Here is a 25,528-nt window from a genome sequence, read left to right as displayed (position 1 = left end):
TCTCTCATGTGTCTACCCATTTCATCTGTCCTCCTGAAGTCTGTAATAGAAGAGCTGTGACGACTTGCTAGTAACAGGAGAAAAGTACTCAGAGGAAGGTCCACAGGCTTTATATACAAAGTAGCAGGAAACATACCATACATTATCATCCCCCAACCAAGATCATAAGGCATGGTGCAAAACTTGTCACCTACCTGCCAGATGATGCAGTATTTATTTGCATGTAGAGATTGCAGAGATTTTTTTAAAATCTGAAAACCAGAACTTTTGGCAACAAAAAATAGCTATTGTTCGAATTGGGATATTAATTTAACATTAGCCCAGAGGAGGCACTTCTATTCAGCCTGGGAAAGGATAAGGTTGTCCCAGTGTCATAATATCACCGACATCAGAAGTATCTTAAAGGGAAGAAAATTCATTGTAATTCTCTCCATTGACAACCTAAGTTTCTCCGTTTGTGAGAGCAGTATACCAGATGAGGAAGGAGGAATTTTCTTTACTGTGCTGTAACTAATTTTAAGATGGAAAATGATACTCCCTGTTTTGAAGCCCCTCTGAATGGTCAACATCAAGCCACCTTTCCTCAAACAAAGAAAATCATTACATTATGTTAGATCTGTCCAACAGTCAAGTAATCAGCCTCATCTCCACTTTACAACTAAGGTTGTTTGTACCAACTTAGAAAGATGTCCTTGGAACCAACTCAGAGAGATTGGACAAAATTTCCAGATCATTATTACATGTATGTAGCAGTACGTGTAAGATTAAGCTGACTGGATCTAACCTCCTCCTTTTGGCAAGTTATCAGTTGATGCTGATCGTGTAGTCTTTGACCTATTTCTTTAATTTTTTTCTTGTAGTAGCAGGAGCTAGCCTTCTGATTTTTTGTAATTGATGACATCAAACTTTCTATTTCAAGCTGGAGCTATAAGGTACAAACAAATAAATTTGATGACAAATTCTTTTAAGAAATGCTCTTGCTTTTTTGAATAGAACAAATGGTTTATCAATTATTACTTAGTTTTTAAGAAAAAATTCAAGGTTAGTATGCTTTCCCATATTAATTCTAATCTGCCTTCTACAAATTCTAGAAAATTATGAAATCAATTCAACAATATTCATTTTTGTCTAGTTATTAAGGGTATATTTTGAAAGATCCAAAAAATTCTATCAGTTACCCATATGGAGAAAGGATAACAACATTTTCAGGTCCTGCAACCATTAACTTTGCTCTGACTACTAAGGGGCTGATTTTAACTCTTCCCATCTGGTCAAAATCAGGCAGGCAATTAAAATGGCCACAGCAACTTATCCCCTCTGATCCTGCTGCCTTCCTGTGGGTTGTAATTTTAACTTGCTGTTTTGCGCAGATGAGAGTGACACCTGCATGAAGGCAGTGAGGTCCTTCTTTAAATATGCAGATTATGTCATCTGGAATTTTAATCCGAGGTCTGTGCAGGGAAGCTGTTGTGGTCTCCCCGCCAGGCTAACCTGGTGATAAGAGGAGCGGAGGCCAGAAATGTAGGTTAATTTAATATTTTTTGCTTTCCTTGGATCTCTCCTGGGTTTCCCTCCCCCAATGTCCTCCCAACCTCCATCCCAAGCACTTAACTGAGTGCTGGGGATAGTTCCTTCAGGTAACCTGGCGATGGCCGTCTGCCGCCTGAAATCCCATTCCCACCCTCTGGCCAGCTAGTGCTTCCCGCTGGTTCAGATGCGAGACTAATGGGGCCAATGCAGATGAGGCCTAGGAGTTAAAATCTGCATGATTCCCACCAGGGAGTTAAAATTAGGGTTAAAAGTTAACCAGAGACTTAAATGTTGGATGACGTGTATGTGAGTTGAAGCTCATGGAATTGTGGACAAATTATTGACCTGGTCAGGAAATTGGCTGAGCGGCGACAGACAGAAAGTAGGGAGAATGGGAAGGTACTCAAATTGGCAGGATGTGACTAGTGGTGTCCCACAGGGATCTGTGTTGGGGCCTCAACTATTCACTGTATTTATTAACAACTTAGATGACAGGATAGAGAGCCACATATCGAAGTTTGACGATGACACATAGATAGGCCGCATTGTAAGCAGTGTAGATGGAAGCATAAAATTACAGAGAGAAATTAATAGATTAAGTGAATGGGCAAAACTGTGGCAGATAGATTTAAATGTAGGCAAGTGTGAGGTCATCCACTTTGGACCGAAAAAGGATAGATCAGAGTACTTTCTAAATGGTGAAAAGTTCGAAACAGTGGAGGTCCAAAGAGACTTAGGGGTCCATGTACATAGATCACTTGATTGAATTTTTTGAGAGGGTAACAAGGAGGGTCGATGAGGGTAGCGCATTTGATGTAGTTTACATGCACTTTAGCAAGGCTTTTGACAAGGTCCCATATGGCAGACTGGTCATAAAAGTAAAAGCCCAGGGGATCCAAGGGAAAGTGGCAAGATGGATCCAAAATTGGCTCAGTGGCAGGGAGCAAAGGGTAATGGTCAACATGTGTTTTTGTGACTGGAAGGCTGTTTCCAGTGGGTTCCACAGGGCTCAGTACTAGGTCCCTTGCTTGTTGTGGTATATATCAACGATTTAGACTTAAATGTAGGGGGCATGATTAAGAAGTTTGCGGATGATACAAAAATTGGCCGTGTGGTTGATAACGAGGAGCAAAGCTGTAGACTGCAGGAAGATATCAATGGACTGGTCAGGTGGGCAGAAAAGTGGCAAATGGAATTCAATCCAGAGAAGTGTGAGGTAATGCATTTGGGGAGGGCAAACTAAGCAAGGGAATACACAATAAATGGGAGGATACTGAAAGGAGTAGAGGAACAGAGGGACCTTGGAGTGTATACCCACAGAACCCTGAAGGTAGCAGGACATGTAGGTAAGGTGGTTAAGAAGGCATACAGAATATTTTCCTTTATTAGCCGAGGCATAGAATATAAGAGCAGGGAGGTTATGCTAGAACTGTATAAAATACTGGTTAGGCCACAGCTTGAGTACTGCGTACAGTTCTGGTGACCACAGTACAGGAAGGATGTGATTGTACTAGAGAGGGTACAGAGGAGATTTACGACGATGTTGCCAGGACTGGAGAGTTTTAGCTATGAGGAAAGATTGGATAGGCTGGGGTTGTTCTCTTTGGAACAGAGCAGGCTGAGGGGAGATTTAATTGAGGTGTATAAGCAAGGGACCTAGTACTGAGCCCTGTGGAAGATAGAGTGGATAGGAAGGACCTATTTCCCTTAGCAGAGGGGGTCAATAACCAGGGGGCATAGATTTAAAGTAATTGGTAGAAGGATTAGAGGGGAGCTGAGAAAAAAAAATTTCACCCAGAGGGTAGTAGGGGTCTGGAACTCACTGCCTGGAATGGTGTTAGAGGCAGAAACCCGCATCACATTTAAAAGGTGCTTGGATATGCACTTGAAGTTCCATAACCTACAAGACTATGGACCAAGAGCTGGAAAGCGGGATTAGGCTGGATGGCTCTTTCTATAATTCTATGATCATTAAAATGTCATGGACAGGTACAGAAAATAATCAAAAAGGCTGATGGAATGCTGGCCTTTATATCTAGAGGACTATAATACAAGGGGGTAAAAGTTATGCTACAGTTATACAAAGCCCTGGTTAGACCACACCTGGAGTACTGTGTTCAGTTTTGGGCTCCGCACCTTAGGAATGATATATTGGCCTTGGAGGGAGTGTAGTGTATATTTACTGGAATGATAAGAACATAAGAACATAAGAAATAGGAGCAGGAGTAGGCCAATCGGCCCCTCGAGCCCGCTCCGCCATTCAATAAGATAATGGCTGATCTGATCCTAACATCAAATCTAAATTCATGTCCAATTTCCTGCCCGGTCCCCGTAACCCCTAATTCCCTTTACTTCTAGGAAACTGTCTATTTCTGATTATTTTCTGTACCTGTCCATGACATTTTAATGATCATAGAACTAGGGTTGTATTCCCTGGAATTTAGAAGAGTAAGGGGTGATTTGATCGAAGTTTTCAAGATAATAAGGGGAACTGAAAGGGTAGATAGGGAGAAACTATTTCCACTGGTTGGGGAGTCTAAGACTAGGGGACATAGCCTAAAAATTAGAGCCAGGACTTTCAGGAGTGAAGTTAGGAAACACTTCTTCACGTAAAGGGTGGTAGAAGTTTGGAACTCTCTTCCACAAATGGCAGTTGATGCTAGCTCAATTGTTAATTTTAAATCTGAGATTGATAGATTTTTGTTAACCAGAGGTATTAAGGGATATGGACCTAAGGCAGGTACATGGAGTTAGGTCACAGATCAGCCATGATCTCATTGAATGGCAGAAAAGTCTTGAGGGACTAAATGGCCTACTCCTGTTTCCATGTTCCTATGTGAGAACCATGTGAATTGGAATATCCACCCCACAGTTATATAGGAGGGGAAATAGCTTCTGGAATGATCCTCCAGCAATTCTCTTACAAACCATATTTAAAATATATACATTCTCTTACATTTGGACTAACTTTCGCAAAGATTCCAAATAAGGAATTGCCAAGGTACTTTATGCCCAACACTCGATGTTAGCTTACATTGCTGCGTTTAATACATACTTATGATATAGAAATAAATTACGGGATCCTGCGCTTTATAAATAGAGGCTTGGTGTACCTTTATAAAACAATGGTTCAGCCACCACAGGAGTATTGTGTCCAGTTCTAGGCACCGCACCTTAGGAAGGATGTGATGGCCTTAGAGAGGGTGCAGAAGAGATTTACTAGAATGATTCCAAGGATGAGGGACTCCAGTTACATGCATAGGCTGGAGAAGCTGGGGTTGTTCTCCTTAGAGCAGACAAGGCTGAGAGGAGATTTGCGAAAAGTCTATCTAAACCCTTCATGATTTTGAAAAGTAAATAAAGAGAAACTGTTCCCATTGGCGGAAGGGTCAAGAACCAGAGGACATGGATTTAAGGTTATTGACCAAAGAACCAAAGATGACATGAGAAAAACCTTTTTTTACACAGCGAGTGCACTGCCTAAGAGGGTGGCGGAGGCAGATTCAATCGTGGCTCTCAAAAGGGAATTGAATAAGTACTTGAATGGAAAAGTTTGCAGGGCTACGGGGATAGGGCGGGGAAGTGGGACTAGCTGTATTGCTCTTCCAGAGAGCGGCACGGACCCATCGGGCCGAATGGCTTCCTTCCGTGCTGTAACCATTCTATCATTCTATGATTCTATAAAGTGTGGCCAACCTTTCAAACCTAAGAGCCAGAAAAAGAAACTGTACACTTACAAAGAACAACATGTTTCAAAAAACAGTAGCAATACATATATTAATAATATTCTTACAACAGAGCTTATGCCACCATCTGTTTCCTAAGTAGATTTAATACTATTGATGAAATAAACTAGATTATTAGACAACCTCCATCCTCAATAATACTATTTGCACAAGTTTATATACGTACTATATTTATAAATTAAAAACACTGGCTGGGTCACAACATTCCATTTCAAAATGCATAGAAACCCCCTACATCAACTTTCCCTATGGGATATTTTCATTTTAAAAGCATCCACATTTACCTGCAATACCCATTATAACTGCAGATGGCACTTTGATGGGGATTTACAATGTTAAATTTCCTGTAATGTTAGATTCCAAAACATTAGGTCTTCGACCTGAAACATTATCTCTGTTTCTTTCTCCACAGAGGCTGCCTGACCTTGCTGAGCTTCTCCAACATTTTCTGTTTTTATTACAATAGATGGAGGTGTGTGTTAGCATGCATTTCCACACTAAAACCACCAGGTGGCTTTGCAGCAATGTGCTATCACTGATTCTGAAATTTTAAGGATGATTTGTACGTCATGCGTGAGTTTTAATTATTTATGTTGAAATTATGCACTTCTCATATAACTGTAAGAGATTAATTAATTACTAACTAATTTGAAATCAAACTAAATCCCTTTAGTAATTATAATCTAGACCTCTAGTGATTCTATTAGTTCTAGAAATAAAGTATTGCTCATTAATAAATAAAAAAAGAAGGAAAGAATAGAAATGGCAGTACAGGCTATGTGTCAGGACTGCAGTGTGTGGGAGTTTGTGAACAGCGAGACTGTCTTGGATTGCCATATCTGCAGGAAATGTATCTGCCTTGAGACACTCCAACACAAAGTCATTGAGCTGGAGGGTGAGTTAGAGACACTCCGACACATAAGAGAGTGGCAGGAATTTTTGGATAGCTTACTCCAGATTACAGTCACACTTCAGAGGAAAGCACAGGTGCTGGAAGGGGAGAGTAACTGTCAGTCAGCAGGGTAGGGGAAACCAAGAGGAGGTAGAGAAGGAAGTCCCGCAGACTGGTCCTATCCAGCAGAACTTTGTGATATCTCCATACAGCCAGCGCTACCCGCGCTGCTGAGAGGCTGCACAGAGAATGAGGAAATTGGAAATGGGGCGTGCACAGCGCACATCATCAGCAGCCTGCACCTCTTAAAGGTGCAGGTGCACATTTCAAATGGCAGGTACACAGCTTACTTGGAGAAGGGAAAGATGGCCTCGAGGATAGCAGGACCGGCACAAGAGAGGGCTCCTTGCTTCTCTGATGATGCTCTGGAGGCCCTGGTAGAAGGGGTGGATGAAAGGACAGCCAACATGTACCCACAGGGTGCCCGGAGACCCTCCAGACTCCAGCTCTGCAGGCACTGGCAGGCTGTGGCACAGGAAGTCAAGGCCAGGAGTATTGCACCACGCACGTGGGTGCAGTGCCAAAAGAAGTTCAATGATTTGACATGAGTGGTCAAGGTGAGTGAATGCAAGTGTCAAGTGGCACATCCTACCAACTGCACCACTGCTCCACGCATCACACTTCTCATCACCCACCCACCAACAAGCGCTGCACTCAGCATGCTGCATCTCACCCGCACATAGTACCACACTTGCAGGCAACACAACTACCACTCACAGGTCGCACAAACTGGCAGCTATTCAACCACGACAGGCATATCACCCACACACCTTGCAGGATATTCACTGACATACTGTGCTCTGTCTTGCAGGAGAAGGTGGTGCATAACAGCCGACAGCAGGAGGGACCTGAGGGTGGACGGGCACGCTTACAGGTCCTAACCCCCCTAGAGGAGACAGTGCTTTAGATCACTAGGTGGGCCGTCGCTGCAGCCATCACCCGATGAAGGGGGTCTCTGCATATCTAATGCTTCTTCTCTTTTTCCACATCTCCCTCCTCCCATAACCTTTTCTGATTCACGTGCTGCAGATGCTGTCAGCACGCATGTCTTAATTGTTCCTCTCCCCACTCCACAACTCAACTTGTTTCTCTTTGTCATTACAGATACCCAAGAACACATGGTGGCACCGTCTGAAGAGGAGGAGGGGAACACTGAAGCCACACCGTCACTCGATCTGACACTTGCTTCCACCAGCTCAGAGACTGATACTGCGCGTCCTTTACAGGCTAGGTTAGAGGAGGGATCTGCACATGGTGAGACACCAAGCACAATTGCGCAGGAGCCGGGACGGGGGGAACGGATACCACAGGAGCCAGCTCGCCGGAGGGCGAGGTCGCTCACTAGTTCTGGTGCAGAGGAATCAGATGAGGACTTCGATGGGCCAGGCTACAGAAGACAGCTGATGAGTGTACACCATCAAATGCTTGGGACAGTGGAAAGCCTGCCAGAAAGCCTGCGCACAATGAGAAGGATCATGGAGGAGTCCAGTTCCAACTTGACACAGGGTTCTGTGCAGAGCTTGGAGTCCAAGCTTTCCAACATGGAACAGGTGGTCACCTCCATCAGCACACCTGTGGAACACACCATGGTGCAGCGTCTGATGACTGATGTCACAGCTTCTATTGCAGCACAAACATCTGCCATCCAAGGTCTGACTGCTGCATTTGGAACTCAGACTGCTGCTATCGTAGGTCGGGGGACCACTGTGGAATGGGGCTTCCAGGGGGTCACAGCACTCCAACAATCCGTTCTCCAGCTGATCACCCGGATTGCTGAGGCACTGCCTCGGGAGAGTGGCAGTGGCGCTATGGCAGTCAGACCTGCTGTCCTCTCTCAGGACAACAGTCTTCCTGCTCCCACCCCTGCCACTCCGCCAGTGCCCCTGTTGTTGCCAGCCAGGCCAGACTGCTGCAGCCCATGCTGAGATGGTGCAGTCTGAAGCCGGGCTCTCACGGCCCAGAGCTGCTTTAGGTCGTCCTCCAAGGCCATCTGCACGCTCCTCCATTGAAGGCCAGCAGCCTCCCACCACTCATGCTCCAGCCACTGGGGAACTACCTCGTAGGAGCTCTAGGATAGGTAAAGGCACACGAACAAAAGGCACTGTGAATTGTCTCCTTTTGTTTGCATAATTTCAATTATTCATTGATAAATGAGACTTTGATTTTGCATTTGGTGGTGGTTTTTATTTATGCAATGAGCTGAGAGGGAAACCAAAGTGTAATCAGATGGAGGGAGATTTGATTGTCTTGTGGGAGCGGAAAGGTGGGGAGTGTAAGACTGTTGGTGAGTTGGGGGATGTAGTTCACATTATTGATAGTGGGCATGGATCAGGCGAGCACGCAGAGCTCTTGCAGACAAGTCGTCTGGTTCCTGTTGCACCCTTCCGTCTTCTTCCACTTCCTCTTCCGGTTCCATCCCCTCCTCCTCCTCCTCTTCCTCCTCAGCCTCCTCCTCCTCCACCTCTGGCTCAGGGTCTTCTCCAGTCATTGGTGGCAAAGGCTGGTCCCTCATGATGACGAGGTTGTGCAGCATGCAACATACCACCACGAATCTGCCCACCCACTCAGGGGAGTACTGCAGGGTTCCTCCAGACCAGTCCAGGCAGCGGAAGCGTTGTTTGAGGAGGCCTATGGTGTACTCCACGATGTTGCATGTGGCAGCATGGCTCTTATTATAGGTCTGCTGTGCACGTGTGCGTGGGTTCCTGACTGGTATCATGAGCCACGGCATGAAGGGATAGCCCTTGTTGCCCAGTAGCCAGCCTTTGACTTGCCGAGTCAAGTGAAAGATAGCTGGCATATTGGACTGCCACATGACGAAGGCGTTGTGATGCTCCCAGGGTAGCGGGCATCGACCTCCATGATTCGATGTGTGGTTGCACACCAGCTGCATGTTGAGGGACTGGAAGTCCTTTCGGTTGACGAAGATAGCTGAGTTGATATGCAGGGCACACAGGGCAATATGCACGCAGTCAATGGCACCCTGCACCATAGGTAAGCCAGCAATGTGGGTGAACCCCTGTGCTCACTCGTTCTGCTTGTCTCAGTGGAGAGGGAAGGTGATGAACCTGTTCCTCATCTGGTACAGTGCGTTTGTGACCTCCCTTATGCAGGAGTGCACTGCATACTGCAAGATGTTGCACATGTCGCTAGCAGAGGCCTGAAATGCTCCTGAACCGTCAAAATTCAACGCCACGGTGACCTTCACAGCCACACGCAATGCTGTCCTTGCGCTGCTCTGAGGCTGTAGTTGTAGCCGCACCAGTTGACAGATCTCAGTCACGGCTTCCTTGGTGAACCTCAGGCATCGGATGCAATCCTCCTCGGTCATGTTGAGGTAAGGGAATTGGTCCCGGAAGGCCTGCATTGGGTAGGGCCTCCTGTTCAGTGCCCTGCGCCTCCTCGTCCTCTGTCTCCTCGCACCTGACCCGCTATGCGTGGCCTCTCTGCATGCTCCCAGTCGTGCTCAATGTCCAGCGGGAGCCCTAGCAGACCGCCCACGGTTGGCAGGAATGTTGTTCAGCCATGGTTTTAACTTACTGACCCGTAAGGCAGTACCTGCCAAACCACTCTCAAATGTAGTCTAGGAACTCTCAGTAAGATTAGAGAGCTTCAAAAAACACTTCCTACCCCACCAGCAGCTAGTAGCAATAATCCAGCAACTAACCTGCAACACCTGCTCTTTAAATAGCGCTGGTGGGGAGGTCCTTCAGGCAGTGTAAGACACGTTCAGATGGTCGGGGTTAAGACTATGCGTTGAATTGAGCGTTAAGGTCCAAAATGGTGCCTATCACTTTAAATCAGCATTGCACACTGATTGCACGCATTTTCTCCCTACTTTACATGCTTCCAGTGTTTGGTATTTGCGCTTGTGCTAACTCCTTTAGCAAAATGACGTCCAGCGCACGTCACGTTGGAAACGTGCGTGCGCATCCAAGACGCCATCTTGGAGGTCAGAGAGGCCATGTAGCACCGAAACAAGGGGTGCTACACGGCCCAATTTAGCGCCCGATGTACTTGATACCTGTGAGGATAAGGACGAAGGCTGCAGGGAGGATGGCCAGAATGCTAACCATGAAGCAGGAGGCAGTCCAAGGTGGGGAAGGATCAGAATAGAAAAGTTGTAGTCATTAGGGATTCTATAATTAGGGAAATAGATAGAATCCTCAGCAGTTGCGACCAAGAGTCCAGGAGGGTGTGTCGCCTACCCAGTGGAAGGGTAAAGGATATCTTGGAGCAACTTTGAAAGCGAGGGAAAGATCCAGTTGTTGTGGTCCATGTTGGGATCAATGGCATAAGGAAGAATAGGGTGGAGGTCCTGCTAAGGGACTATCAGAAGTTAGGAACTAAATTAAAAAGCCCGACCTCACGGGTGGTAATCTCAGGATTACTACCTGAGCCATGTGCTAATTGGCACAGGGAAATGCAGATCAGAAAGGTGAATGTGTGGCTGAAAGAGTGGTGTGGGAAGGAAGGGTTCCATTTCATGGGACACTGGCACGACTACTGGGACAGGAAGGAGCTGTATCGCTAGGACGGGCTCCACCAGAACTGGAATGGGACCAGAGTCCGAGTGGAAAGAATAAATAAGGCTGCGGATAAGGCTTTAAACTAGTAAGATTGGGCAAGGGATCTGGTAGAAATAACATAAGCCTAAAGATAAAAGAAACAGGAGATGAGAGTAAAGGTCAGACCAAGGTAAGGAATAAAGATAACATAAATGGTCAGGGAACAAATACAGTTATGGAACATCAGTATAAAAAGACTGTTAAAAATAAAGTGAGAGGACCAACTAATAAAAATGAATTAAGTTGCCTGTACAGCAATGTACACAGCGTCCAAAATAAAATGGGGGAACGGGAGGCAATAATTCGTAGTGCGGATCCAGAAGTAGTAGGGATAACTGAAACATGGCTACATAAAGAACAGGACTGGCAAATAAATATTGCAGGTTATAACACATTTAGAAAGGATAAGGAAGGAAGAAGGGAGGTTGAATAGCTATTTTAATTAGAGATAACATAATAGCAGTAGAAAAAAGGGACATAACTAACAGAAAAATAGAAACAGAATCCACATGGATTGAGATAAAAGATATGGGAGCGATCACGCTAATAGGGTTAACAGTGTAAGGGAGGTGGAGGAAGAAATATGTAAACAAATCAATAAAATGAGTAAAAGACATAGAATAATAATCATGGGAGATTTCAACTTCCCATGTGCCTGCTGCTCTTGTCCTTCTAGGTGGTAGAGGTCGCGGGTTTGGGAGGTGCTGTCGAAGAAGCCTTGGCGAGTTGCTGCAGTGCATCATGTGGATGGTACACACTGCAGCCACTGTGCGCTGGTGGTGAAGGGAGTGAATGTTTAGGGTGGTGGATGGGGTGCCAATCAAGTGGGCTGCTTTGTCCTGGATGGTTTCGAGCTTCTTGAGTGTTGTTGGAGCTGCACTCATCCAGGCAAGTGGAGAGTATTCCATCACACTCCTGACTTGTGCCTTGTAGATGGTGGAAAGGGAGTGAGGAGGTGAGTCACTCGCCCCAGAATACCCAGCCTCTGACCTGCTCTTGTAGCCACAGTATTTATATAGAATCATGGAAATTTACGGCACAGAAGGAGGCTATTCGGCCCATCGTGTCTGTGCCGGCCGAAAAAGAGCTATCCAACCTATTCCCACTTTCCAACTCTTGGTCCGTAACCTTGTAGGTTACGGCACTTCAAGTGCATATCCAAGTACTTTTTAAATGTGATGAGAGTTTCTGCCTCTACCACCCTTTCAGGCAGTGAGTTCCAAATCCCCACCACCCTTTGGGTGAAAAAAATTCTCCTCAACTCCCCTCTAATCCTCCTACCAATTACTTAAATCTATGCCCCCTGGTTATTGACTTCTCTGCTAAGGGAAATAGGTCCTTCCTATACACTCTATCTAGGCCCCTCATAATTTTATACACCTCAATTAAATCTCCCCTCAGCCTCCTCTGCTCCAAAGAAAACTTGCCACTTTCCCTTGAATCCAATGGACTCTTACTTTTCTTACCAGTCTGCCATGTGGGACCTTGTCAAAAGCCTTGCTAAAATCCATTTAGACTACATCAAACGCGCTACCCTCATTGACACTCATGATTTTATATCATGTTCTTCAGTGCCAAGAAATCCACATAGATCATGTCCACCGGCTACTACCATGTACTGTATAGTTGGTCTGTTTTGTCAACGGATCAGAAGCCACCTAAAGCAGTTCCCTGCCAAATTTTTCTTTCAGCAGAGAACAAGATAAAACTTGTCAGTGACTGCAAGAGTTTCCAATCGGTTTAGTGGGACTCGATGCTAGCTACAGAATGTGATTCTTGAGGATGGCCATTGCCTGCTGTTGGCAGAATTCATATACTTCAATGAAATTCAACCTGCAGTGCTCTTCAAAGGAGCTCTTCAACCATTGATTATTCTCCAACAGAAAAAGGCTGCTCACAATCAACACCATGGGACACTTTGGGGAGGGCAAGCACCTTACAGTTGAAGAGCTTCATCCTATATCAACATCCCTCTTTAAATTCATTCTTGACTTCTAATTTGCAATGTTTTTACAGTTTGGTCAGCTTTGAGATATGTTTGCATTGGTTTATAGATTTAATGTATCTGATTCAAAAGATACACTTCTGAAAAAAGGATTAAGAATTTCTAACCTAAGAGATATATAATATAGCTACTAGAAATTAAGATTTTAGAATTCATTTCTATTATACTTTTAGATAAAGTTAAAAATTCTGTCTACTAAGATCTGAATATTTGAAGATCTGAATATCTGAGGGATATGGGCCAAGTGCAGGCAATTGGAACTAGCTTAGTGGTATAAACTGGGCGACATGGACATGTTGGGCCGAAGGGCCTGTTTCCATGTTGTAAACTTCTATGATTCTATGATTCTATAATTTAACTATTTTATGTACTCATTTTAAAAAAATTGTTATTAATCTGATAATATCAATTATATATCTGTTTCTTGGCACTGAAGAACATGATATAAAATCAAAATCAGATTTACTGCAAATTATGATATTTAGTACACAAAGAAATATGTTAAACCTTATAATAAATGAAGCTGCAAGCACATAATCAACTTGTAATACATACAGCTAAACTCTATTTGATAATGAAGATGACAAGCAACTAGAATTTGTGCAAAAAATGGCAACATATATGTTCCTGTGGCCATTTGTGCATAAATGCCCATGTCAGCAAAGCAGTTGCTCTGAAACCATGTTGATGTCTAATTCCATGTTAAATTAACATGTTTATATATGTTGCCTTGTTTATTGTCTTGACTTTATTATTTTTCTTATATAGTTAAATTAATTGACTAGACTTGAGCTATTTTGTGACACAAGGAAGTGAGATTTTTGTCACCTAATTTGACCTCCTCAATAATGGGATGGGAGTGAAAGAGAATTTAATTCTTTCTTTTAAAACTGCATCGCCCAGTAATACCATTTTCAACAGATACCGGGTTCTGTTTTCTGATTAAATTCTTCAGTAGAATGTGATGTCAATTATTCATACTTTTTGATATTGGTGAATAATCAGCCTGAGCTGCCTTATTGGAACTACGCACCACAACAGGCAAATAACCAACAGGTCAGCCACTAGATATTATATGGCTGGTCCAGTTAAGTTTTTGGTCAATGGTGACCCCCAGGATGTTGATGGTGGGGAATTCGGCGATGTTAATGCCGTTGAATGTCAAGGGGAGGTGGTTAGACTCTCTGTTGTTGGAGATGGTCATTGCCTGGCACTTGTCTGGCACGAATGTTACTTGCCACTTATCAGCCCAAGCCTGGATGTTGTCCAGGTCTTGCTGCATGTGGGCACGGACTGGTTCATTATTTGAGGGGCTGCGAATGGAACTGAACACTGTGCAATCATCAGCGAACGTCCCCATTTCTGACCTTATGAAGGAGGGAAGGTCATTGATGAAGCAGCTGAAGATGGTTGGGCCTCGGACACTGCCCTGAGGAACTCCTGCACCAATGTCCTGGGGCTGAGATGATTGGCCTCCAACAACCACTGCCATCTTCCTTTGTGTTAGGTATGACTCCAGCCATTGGAGAGTTTTCCCCCTGATTCCCATTGACTTCAATTTTACTAGGGCTCCTTGGTGCCACACCCGGTCACATGCTGCCTTGTTGTCAAGGGCTGTCACTCTCACCTCACCTCTGGAATTCAGCTCTTTTGTCCATGTTTGGACCAAGGCTGTAATGAGGTCTGAAGCCGAGTGGTCCTGGCGGAACCCAAACTGAGCATTGGTGAACAGGTTATTGGTGAGGAAGTGCCGCTTGATAGCACTGTCGACGACACCTTCCATCACTTTGCTGATGATTGAGAGTAGACTGATGGGGCGGTAATTGGCCGGATTGGATTTGTCCTGCTTTTTGTGGACAGGACATAAATATAAGATAGTCACCAATAAATCCAATATGGAATTTAGGAGAAACTTCTTTACCCAAAGAGTGGTAAGAATGTGAACTTGCTACCACAAGGAGTAGTTGAGCAGAATTGTATAGGGAGCTAGATAAACACATGAGGGAGAATGGAATAGGATATGCTGATAGGGTTAGATGAAGAGGGGTGGGAGGAAACTTGTGTGGAGTATAAACACTGGCATAGACCAGTTGGGACAAATGGCCTGTTTCTGTGCTGTAAATTCTATGTAATTCTATGTAAATTCAACATTTTATGTATTTAATTTCAATTCCAATCTCTTTTTTAGAATTCTGGAATGATACCCTGCATTAGGCAGTAGAGGTATTACTTTCCAGCGTAAGACAACTACAAGAACAACAATCTTTTTCCTCTCTTGCCTTCAAAAACCATCTGATTAAAGGAACATTTATCAGAAGCCCCAAGAATTTCCTTAATTTTTTACAGACTTGGAGTTGTAAGACCCGATTTTCCTGGAGGGATTTGACAGGGGGCAAATGCGAGGCAGTCTAAGATGAGTGTGGAGTGTATGTGTGTAAATGCATGTAACATGGTAAATAGATTTGGTGATCTGCAGGCACAAGTCGCCACATGGGACTATGATATAGTGACAATAACAGAGACCTGGATCAAAGAAAGGCGGGATTGAGGACTTAATATTCCTGGCTACAATGTATTCAGGAAAGATAGGGAAGGAAAGAAAGAGGGGTTGGGCAGTGGTTGCATTGAACAAAGAAACTATTATAGCATTAGAAAGGGATGATGGAGTTGAGGGGTCAAAGCAGAATCGATTTGGTTAGAATTAAGGAACAATAGAGGAGCTATTACGCTACTGGGTGTGTACTAGAGGCCACCAAATAATGGGAAGGAGATAGAGGAGCAAATTTGGAGGCAAATTACAGAAAGATGCAAGAACTACAGGAAGGATGTGATCGCTTTGGAGAGGGTGCAGAGGAGATTCACCAGGATGTTGCCAGGGCTGGAGCGCTTCAGCTATGATGAGAGACTGGGAAGATTGGGTTTGTTTTCCTTGGAGCAGAGGAGGCTGAGGGGGGACATGATTGAGGTGTACAAAATTATGAGGGGCACAGATAGGATGGATACTAAGGAGCTTTTTCCCTTCATTGAGGGTTCTATAACAAGGGGGCATAGATTCAAGGTAAAAGGCGGGAGGTTTAGAGGGGATTTGAGAAAGAACTTTTTCACCCAGAGGGTGGTTGGAGTCTGGAACTCACTGCCTGAAAGGGTTGTGGAGGCAGGAACCCTCACAACATTCAAGAAGCATTTGGATGAGCACTTGAAATGCCATAGCATACAAGGCTACGGACCAAATGCTGGAATATGGGATTAGATTAGACAGGGCTTGATGGCCGGCGCGGACACGATGGGCCGAAGGGCCTCTATCCGTGCAGTATAAATCTATGACTCTATGACTCTATGAACTATAGAGTAGTGACAATGGGGGACTTCAATTATCCCAATATAGACTGTGATAGTAACAGTGTAAAGGGCAAAGAGGGGGAGGAATTCCTGAAATGTGTACAAGAGAACTTCTTTAATCAGTGTGTTTCCAGCCCAACGAGGAAAGAAGCAGTGCTGGATCTAGTTCTGGGGAATGAAGTGGGGCATGTGGAGCGTGTTTCAGTGGGGGAGCTTTTGGGGAACAGTGATCATAATATCATTAGGTTTAGAATCTGGAAAAGGACAAGAATGAATCAAGCGTAAAAACATACTTAACTGGAGGAAGGCTAATTTCAGTGAGTTAAAAAGGGATCTTGCCCAGTTGGATTGAAATCAAAAATTGGTAGGCAAAACAGTAATTGTACAATGGGAGGCCTTCAAGGAGGAGATGGTTCGGGTACAGAGCTCCCTCGATGACTGAAGATATAGAGATTAAAATGGAACAGAAAAAGGAGGTTTATGACAAATGTAAGGTTCATAATACAGTAAAGAACCAAGCTGAATACAGAAAGTACAGAGGAGATCTAAAAACGGGAAAAAGAGGGGAAAAGAGAGAGTATGAGAATAGATTAGCGGCTAACATTAAAGGGAACCAAAAAGTCTTTTATAAACATATAAATAGTAAAAGGGCAGTCAAAGGAAGGGTGGGGCCACTTAGCAACAAAGTGAGATCTTCTTGTGGAGGCAGAGGGTGTGGCTGAGATAGTAAATATCTGAGATACATTGCATCGGACTACACGAGAAGAGGATGCGGCCAAAATAGCAGTAAAGGAGGAGGTAGTAGCGATATTGGATAGGATAAAAAGAGATAAAGAGGAGGTACTTAAAAGATTGGCAGTATTCAAAGTAGAAAAGTCACCCATTCCAGATGGGATGCATCTTAGGTTACTAAGTAAGGATAGAAATTGCGGAGGCTCTGGCCACAATCTTCCAATGCTCCGTAGATATGGGGAAGGTGCCAGGGACTGGAGGTTTGCAACTGTTACACTCCTGTTCAAAAAAAGGGAGGGATAAACCCAGCAATTACAGGCCAGTCAACCTAACATTGGTGGTGGGGAAACTTTTAGAGGCAATAATCTGGGACAAAATTAATTGGCACTTGGAAAGTATGTGCTAATAAATGAAAGTCAGCTAGTTAAAGGAAAATCATGTTTGACTAACTTGATTGAGTTATTTCATCAAGTAACAGAGGGTTGATGAGGGTAATGCGGTTGGTGTTGTGTATATGGACTTTCAAAAGGCATTTGATAAAGTACCACATAATATACTTGTGAGCAAAATTAAAGCCCATGGGATTAAAGGGGCAGTGGCAGCGGCAGCGCAGATACAAAATTGTCTAATGGATAGAAATCAGAAAATAGTGTTGAATAGTTGTTTTTCAGACTGGAGAGAAGTATAGAACGGTGTTCTCCAGGGGTCGGTATTAGGACCATTGCTCCTTTTGATATTTATTAATCACCTGGACTGGGTATATAGGGTATAATTTCAAAGATTGCAGATTACACGAAACTCGGAAATGTAGTAAACAATGTGGAGGATTTTAACAGACTTCAGGAGGACATAGACAGACTGGTGAAATGGGCAGACACATGGCAGATGAAATTTAACACAGAGAAGTGTGAAGTGATACATTTTGCTGGAAGAGCGAGCTGATAATGGCACGACTAGGGCAATGGGGTATCTGGGACCTCGATGAGTGACAGAACCAATGAGATTTAAGGATTGAGAAAGAAACAGAGGAAAACGGAGAAGGAAATAGGGTGAATTAGAGTCAAAGCAGGCACATAAAGAGATATAAAAGAGGGGGAATGAAAGATTGGATTAAGAGAGAGAGAAAAAAAGAGACAGAAAGGAAAAGTAATTTAACATTTTTAAAATCTCTTTAACAGCAATTTACTACCTGTGGGAATGAGACTCCACAATTCTGGGCCGGAGAGGTTAAGTGGCATTGCAGGAAAATATATTTCCTCATTACGTTGTTGAGTACCAGCCGTAACTTTCTGCGACGAGTTTAATTGGCAATTAATGTGCAAATACAGCAATTTTTTGAAACTCACGGGAATGTCGAGGGCGAGCTGCTGTTTTCGTAAGGCTAATGGAGGAGCGGCGCAAATTGTCCAGCAATTGGCATTTCTCAATTCATGGGGTATCTTCCTTGCCACAATTTGCTGGACAATTTAATCATTAATAACGGCGTGCGCATTAAATTCGCCATTATTTTGGCAGCAAATTCTGACCCATTATAAAAAAATGAAGACACTTACTGATTCAGCTCCAGTCCCTTTTAATACATTTAAAAATGAATTTATATATGTCTCTAAGATTAGATGAATATTCTTAAATATTTAAAATAAAGAAGAATACCTGATGTTTCTCACGGTCATGTCTTTCAAAAAGGGTGTTTATTTCTGAAGTCCACTTATGTTCCTATAAATGAAAGTACAAATAAATCATGCTAAATTTCTGATATTTAAGTAGTATGGATATATGCTGACTACTGTTTATCAGCAAATGAACATTAAATCACTCAATAAGTGTGCAACGAATCAGCTTAGCTCAGTTCCAAGTACTCTTCCTTCTGGATCAGAGCCCAACACTGGGACATTATCTTGGTTGACATTCTTGTGCAGTACTGGGGGAGTGCTGTATTGTCAGATAAGATGTTAACCCTGTCTTATCTGCCTGTTCAAGTGCAAGATCCAATTGCACAATTCAAAATGGTGCAGGGAATTCTCCTGGTGTCACATCCAACATCCCTCCCTCAATTAGTATTATGAAAAAGGCAGATTGCTGCTTGCTTGATGTTGTAGATGTAGAATAGCTTCTGGATTTGTTTACATAACAACAATCACTTTGAGGGTTGGGAGCATTGGGTGGGGGGGCCATGATGTTTAGGTGCAACATGACTGTAATGAACAGGCTTGATGGAGCAGCTGGTCTTTGCTTGTCCATCAGTTTTATATGTTCATGAAAGCGGTTCGATGTTGCAACAATAAAAGATGATAAATAAATAAAAGCACCTTAATGATAAAAACAACTCTCTCAATTACATCAGAATAGAGGCATAGTAATGTAGGTGGAGGCCAGCGCAAAGGTTTAGTTCAACAAGGCGGTAGAGATTGTGGCCAGGGCAAGGGCGGGGGCTGAGGCCGCATCAAGTGGAGGCTTGAAAGTTGGTTGAAGAAGGCAGCAGGTGATAAAGGGCTGAAGTGGTACTGGACAGTAGGTGGAAGTTGAGCTGAAAAAGTGTCAACTGAAAAAGGAGCATTATATATTTATTTAAATATTTAATGGTAAGGGAAGGCACCCAGAGGAAGAAAGAGAAAAGGTGGCAGAGTTTCAGATGGGTGTTAAGACCAGAGACAAGTATGGATGCATCAAGATCAGGCATAGTGCAGGGAGAACAGCACCTCTTTGTCGCAGGCCAGAGACCGAAGAATGGGCCAAGGAACCAGCCTGAGGTTGAGGAGACGAAACGGTGGGGAAACTGGGAGCTAGGAATCTAGAGGTGCTATAGCCTGAAACTACAGTGACAGATAAATGTTAATATTGGAAATTCCCATTATAAATGTTCGCATAGGCAGGTTCAATGACAAATATCAATGTAAAAACGTCACCAAAAACTGTGACAACAGGAAGTGCACACATAGCAAGTCTTTAATAATATATAAATTAACGGGTTGTGACAAAAATGAAGCATGGGTTCTTTTAATTCTGTCATGGTATATAAGAAGAAAACAACCAGCTTCACACGCATGTCCTAATTTATTTTGATTAAAGTGTTACGGATTTTAGTTGTTTTGTCGCAGACAGGTATCTGAGGGAGCTAAACCATTCAATTCAACTACAAATATCTTATGGGATTTCCACCAATGCAGCTTTTTTTTAAATTTGACATTATTCAAATTTATTTGATCCCATTTTCTCAGCCTGGCTAATTCCAATTGGAGAATCTTTCTCAAGTCTTTGAGAGTAAGAGTCAGACCAAATAGGTGCTGTGGGTAGTGAAGAAAGAAAAGAACTACCAACTAAGAATACATAGTTTAGCACAATAGTCAAGACTATTAGTATATACTTGTGTCAGCCTTGGCTCAGCCATAGCGCTCTTGCCTCTGAGGAATAAGGCCATGGGTTCAAGTCTCAATCCAGGACTTATTATAACATGGAGGAGACCATCCAGCCCATTGTGCCTGCGCCGGCTCTCTGAAACAGCTGTCCAATTAGTCCCAATCCCCTGTGCTTTTGCCATTGCCCTGTAAATCATAGTAGGTACAGCACAGGAGGAGGCCATTCAGCCCATCGTGCCTGTGCCGGCTCTTTGACAGAGCTACCAATTAGTCCCGCTCCCCTGGTCTTTCCCTGTAGCTCTGTAAATTTTTTCCCTTCATGTATCCAATTCCCTTTTGAAAGTTACTACTGAATTTGCTTCCACCACCTTTTCAGGCAGTCCATTCCAGACCATTACAACTCGCTGTGCAAAAAAGTGTTTCCTCATATCGCCTCTGGCTCTTTTGCCAACCATTATCAATCTGTGTCCTCTGGTTACCGACCCATCTGCCACTGCAAACACTTTCTCCTTATTTATACTGCCAAAACCATTCATAATTTTGAACACCTCTATCAAATCTCCTCTTAACCTTCTCTGTTCTAAGGAGAACAACCTCAGCTTCTCCAGTCTCTCTACATAATTGAAGTCCATCATCCTTTGCACCATTCTAGTAAATCTCTTTTGCGCCCTCTCTAAGGCCTTGACATCCTTCCTAAAGTGTGGTGCCCAGGATTGAACACAATACTCCAGCTGAGGCCTAACCAGTGTTTTATAAAGGTTTAGCATAATTCCTTGTTTTTGTACTCTATGCCTCTATTAATAAAGCACAGCTTTTTTAACAGCCTTCTCAACTTATCCTGCTACCTTCAAAGATTTGTGTATGTGCACTCCCAGATCTCTCAATTCCTGCACCGCCTTTAAAGTTGTACCTTTTAGTTTATATTGCCTCTCCTCATTCTTCCTATCAAAATGCATCACTTCACACTGCTCTGCGTTAAATTTCATCTGCCATCTGTCTGCCAATTTCACCAGTCTGTCTAAGTCCTCCTGAAGTCTGTTACTATGTTCCACATTGTTTACCACATTTCCGAGTTTAGTGTCACCTGCAAACTTTGAAATTATACCCTGTGTACCCAAGTCCAGGTCATTAATATATATCAAAAAGAGCAGTGTGTGCTAAAACAAAACAATAAATATAATGTAAATAACTGGAATTAGGATTTTGGAGGGAAGAACAAGTTACTAGTATCCTAAGTAAATTTTAAATTGGTAGGTAAATAGTCTTACAGGTCACCCGTGAGGGCTGTACCCACTATTTTATTTATGCATTCCAGGTTTCATGGACATACACCGAGAAATGCTTGGTGCACCGTGCAGCCTGCCAGAGAGGTTGCGCACAATATCGCAAAGTATGGAGTCCAGCTCCCACTTATCTCAAGGCTTTGCGCAGAGCATGGAGGCCATTCTGTTCAACATCCAAAATGGTAAGCTCCATCAGCAACACAGGGAATCCTTGGCTCCATGGGAGAGGCGCCTGCTGTCCCCTCTCAGGATGACAGCATGCCAGCTCCCCTGCCAGCCACACCGCCAGTGCTGTTTCTGATGCCACTCAGCCAGCCAGTCCAGACTGTTGCAGCCCACGCTGAGATGCTGCAGTCTGCAGCCGAGCACTCAAGGCCCAAAGCTGCTTGCAGTTATCCTCCAAGGCCACCAGAAGTGCCCTCAATGGAAGCTCAGCAGCTTTCCACCTACCAAACTGCAGCCATTGAGGGAGCACTTCGTAGGAGCACCAGGATAAGAAAATGGGCACACAAGATAGGCAATAAGGGTTTGCACAAAGGTGATCTTTTTTTTATTATTCGTTCATGGGATGTGGGCATCGCTGGCAAGGCCAGCATTTATTGCCCATCCCTAATTGCCCTTGAGAAGGTGGTGGTGAGCCGCCTTCTTGATTTGCTGCAGTCCGTGTGGTGAAGGTTCTCCCACACTTGTCGATCGACAGTTCCGACGGGCCACAGCGAAGAATCGCATAGACCTCCTCAGAAGACAAACACGGGACGCAACCAACAGAGTACCCTTCGTCGTCCAGTACTTCCCTGGAGCGGAGAAACTACACCATGTTCTCCGCAGCCTTCAACATGTCATCGATGACGACGAACACCTCGCTAAGGCCATCCCCACGCCTCCACTGCTCGCCTTTAAACAGCCACCCAACCTCAAACAGACCATCGTTCGCAGCAAGTTACCCAGTTTTCAGGAGAACAGCGTCCACGACACCACACAACCCTGCCACGGTAACCTCTGCAAGACTTGCCAGATCATCGACACGGATACCACCATCACACGAGAGGACACCACCCACCAGGTACATGGTTCATACTCCTGTGACTCGGCCAACGTTGTTTACCTCATACGTTGCAGGAAAGGATGCCCCGGAGCATGGTACATTGGCGAGACCATGCAGACGCTGCGACAACGGATGAACGGACACCGCGCAACAATCGCCAAACAGGAGGGTTCCCTCCCAGTCGGGGAACACTTTAGCAGTCAAGGACATTCAGCCACCGATCTTCGGGTAAGCGTTCTCCAAGGCGGCCTTCGAGACACACGACAACGCAAAATCGTCGAGCAGAAGTTGATAGCCAAGTTCCGCACCCATGAGGACGGCCTCAACCGGGATCTTGGGTTCATGTCACGCTACACGTAACCCCACCAGCAAAAAGGGGGAAAAAATTTATATGTTTTTTAAAATTCTCTCTCTCTCTCTCTCTGCCATTTTGAGTTTCTTTCTGCCTGCCTGTGTAATAGACACAATGTATATCGAGTGTACTGGGACGTGCTGTTCTCCGTGACTGGCCTGTTTGAATAACAACGACACCTTTTGATTGGTGTGATGCTGTCCCAACATAGTATAAGATATGCGATTTGAGAACCTTTTCATTCATTCATCTGACGAAGGAGATAATCTCCGAAAGCTTGTGATTTTAAAATAAATTTGTTGGACTATAACCTGGTGTTGTAAGATTCCTTACATTTGTCCACCCCAGTCCATCACCGGCATCTCCACATCAGTGCTTTTAGGTAGAGAGTTCCAGGATTTTGACCCAGCGACGATGAAGGAACGGCGATATATTTCCAAGTCGGGATGTGTGTGACTCGGAGGGGAACGTGCAGGTGGTGTTGTTCCCATGTGCCTGCTACCCTTGTCCTTCTAGGTGGTAGAGGTCGCGGGTTTGGGAGGTGCTGTCAAAGAAGCTTTGGCGAGTTGCTGCAGTGCATCCTGTGGATGGTACACACTGCAGCCACGTGCACCGGTGGTGAAGGGAGTGAATGTTTAGGGTGATTGATGGGGTGCCAATCAAGCAGGCTGCTTTGTCCTGGATGGTGTCGAGTTTCTTGAGTGTTGGTGGAGCTGCACTCATTCAGGCAAGTGGAGAGTATTCCTTCACACTCCTGACTTGTGCCTTGTAGATGGTGGAAAGGCTTTGGGGAGTCAGGAGGTGAGTCACTCGCCGCAGAATACCCAGCCTCTGACCTGCTCTTGAAGCCACAGTATTTATGTGGCTGGTCGAGTTAAGTTTCTGGTCAGTGGTGACCCCCAGGATGTTGATGGTGGGGTTGGCGATAGTAATGCCGTTGAATGTCAAGGGGAGGTGGTTAGACTCTCTGTTGTTGGAGATGGTCATTGCCTGGCACTTGTCTGGTGCGAATGTCACTTGCTACTTATCGGCCCAAGCCTGGATGTTGTCCAGGTCTTGCTTCATTATTTGAGGGGTTGCGAATGGAACTGAACACTGTGCAATCATCAGCGAACGTCCCCATTTCTGACCTTATGAAGGAGGGAAGGTCATTGATGAAGCAGCTGAAGATGGTTGGGCCTCGGACACTGCCCTGAGGAACTCCTGCACCAATGTCCTGGGGCTGAGATGATTGGCCTCCAACAACCACTGCCATCTTCCTTTGTGTTAGGTATGACTCCAGCCATTGGAGAGTTTTCCCCCTGATTCCCATTGACTTCAATTTTACTAGGGCTCCTTGGTGTCACACCCGGTCACATGCTGCCTTGTTGTCAAGGGCTGTCACTCTCACCTCACCTCTGGAATTCAGCTCTTTTGTCCATGTTTGGATCAAGGCTGTAATGAGGTCTGGAGCCGAGTGGTCCTGGAGGAACCAAAACCGAGCATCGGTGAACAAGTTATTGGTGCGTAAGTGCCACTCGATAGCACTGTCGACGACACCTTCCATCACTTTGCTGATGATTGAGAGTAGACTGATGGGGTGGTAACTGGCCGGATTGGATTTGTCCTGCTTTTTGTGGACAGGACATACCTGGGCAATTAGTCATTAGTCAATTTTTTTTGGTGAATGCTGACATGATTTCTTTGATAAATTTATTTTTGATCTGGATTTGGTGTTGCCACTTGTCTTTGTAACGAAGTGTGGGCAAGACCAATAAGTTTGGAGTGAAGGAAAGCAAGCGGATCGTGTTTGTAAGAAGTGTGGTAAGAGTCATAGAGTCATAGAGTTATACAGCACGGATAGAGGCCCTTCGGCCCATCATGTCCTCGCCGGCCATCAAGCCCAGTCTAATCTAATCCCATATTCCAGCATTTGGTCCGTAGCCTTGTATGCTATGGCATTTCAAGTGCTCATCCAAATGCTTCTTGAATGTTGTGAGGGTTCCTGCCTCCACAACCCTCTCAGGCAGTGAGTTCCAGACTCCAACCACCCTCTGGGTGAAAAAGTTCTTTCTCAAATCCCCTCTAAACCTCCCGCCTTTTACCTTGAATCTATGCCCCCTTGTTATAGAACCCTCAACGAAGGGAAAAAGCTCATTAGTATCCATCCTATCTGTGCCCCTCATAATTTTGTACACCTCAATCATGTCCCCCCTCAGCCTCCTCTGCTCCAAGGAAAACAAACCCAATCTTCCCAGTCTCTCTTCATAGCTGAAGCGCTCCAGCCCTGGTAACATCCTGGTGAATCTCCTCTGCACCCTCTCCAAAGCGATCACATCCTTCCTGTAGTGCGGCGACCAGAACTGCACACAGTACTCCAGCTGTGGCCTAACCAGTGTTTTATACAGCTCCATCATAACCTCCTTGCTCTTATATTCTATGCCTCGGCTAATAAAGGCAAGTATCCCATATGCCTTCTTTACCACCTTATCTACATGTTCCGCCGCCTTCAGGGATCTGTGAACTTGCACACCAAGATCCCTCTGACCCTCTGTCTTGCCTAGGGTCTTCCCATTCATTGTGTATTCGCTTGCCTTGTTAGTCCCTCCAAAGTGCATCACCTCGCACTTTTCCGGGTTAA

This window comes from Heptranchias perlo, chromosome 6 (assembly GCF_035084215.1).
Source record: "Heptranchias perlo isolate sHepPer1 chromosome 6, sHepPer1.hap1, whole genome shotgun sequence".
NCBI classification, from domain to species: Eukaryota; Metazoa; Chordata; class Chondrichthyes; order Hexanchiformes; family Hexanchidae; genus Heptranchias; species Heptranchias perlo.
Note: the sequence above shows the minus strand (reverse complement) of the source record.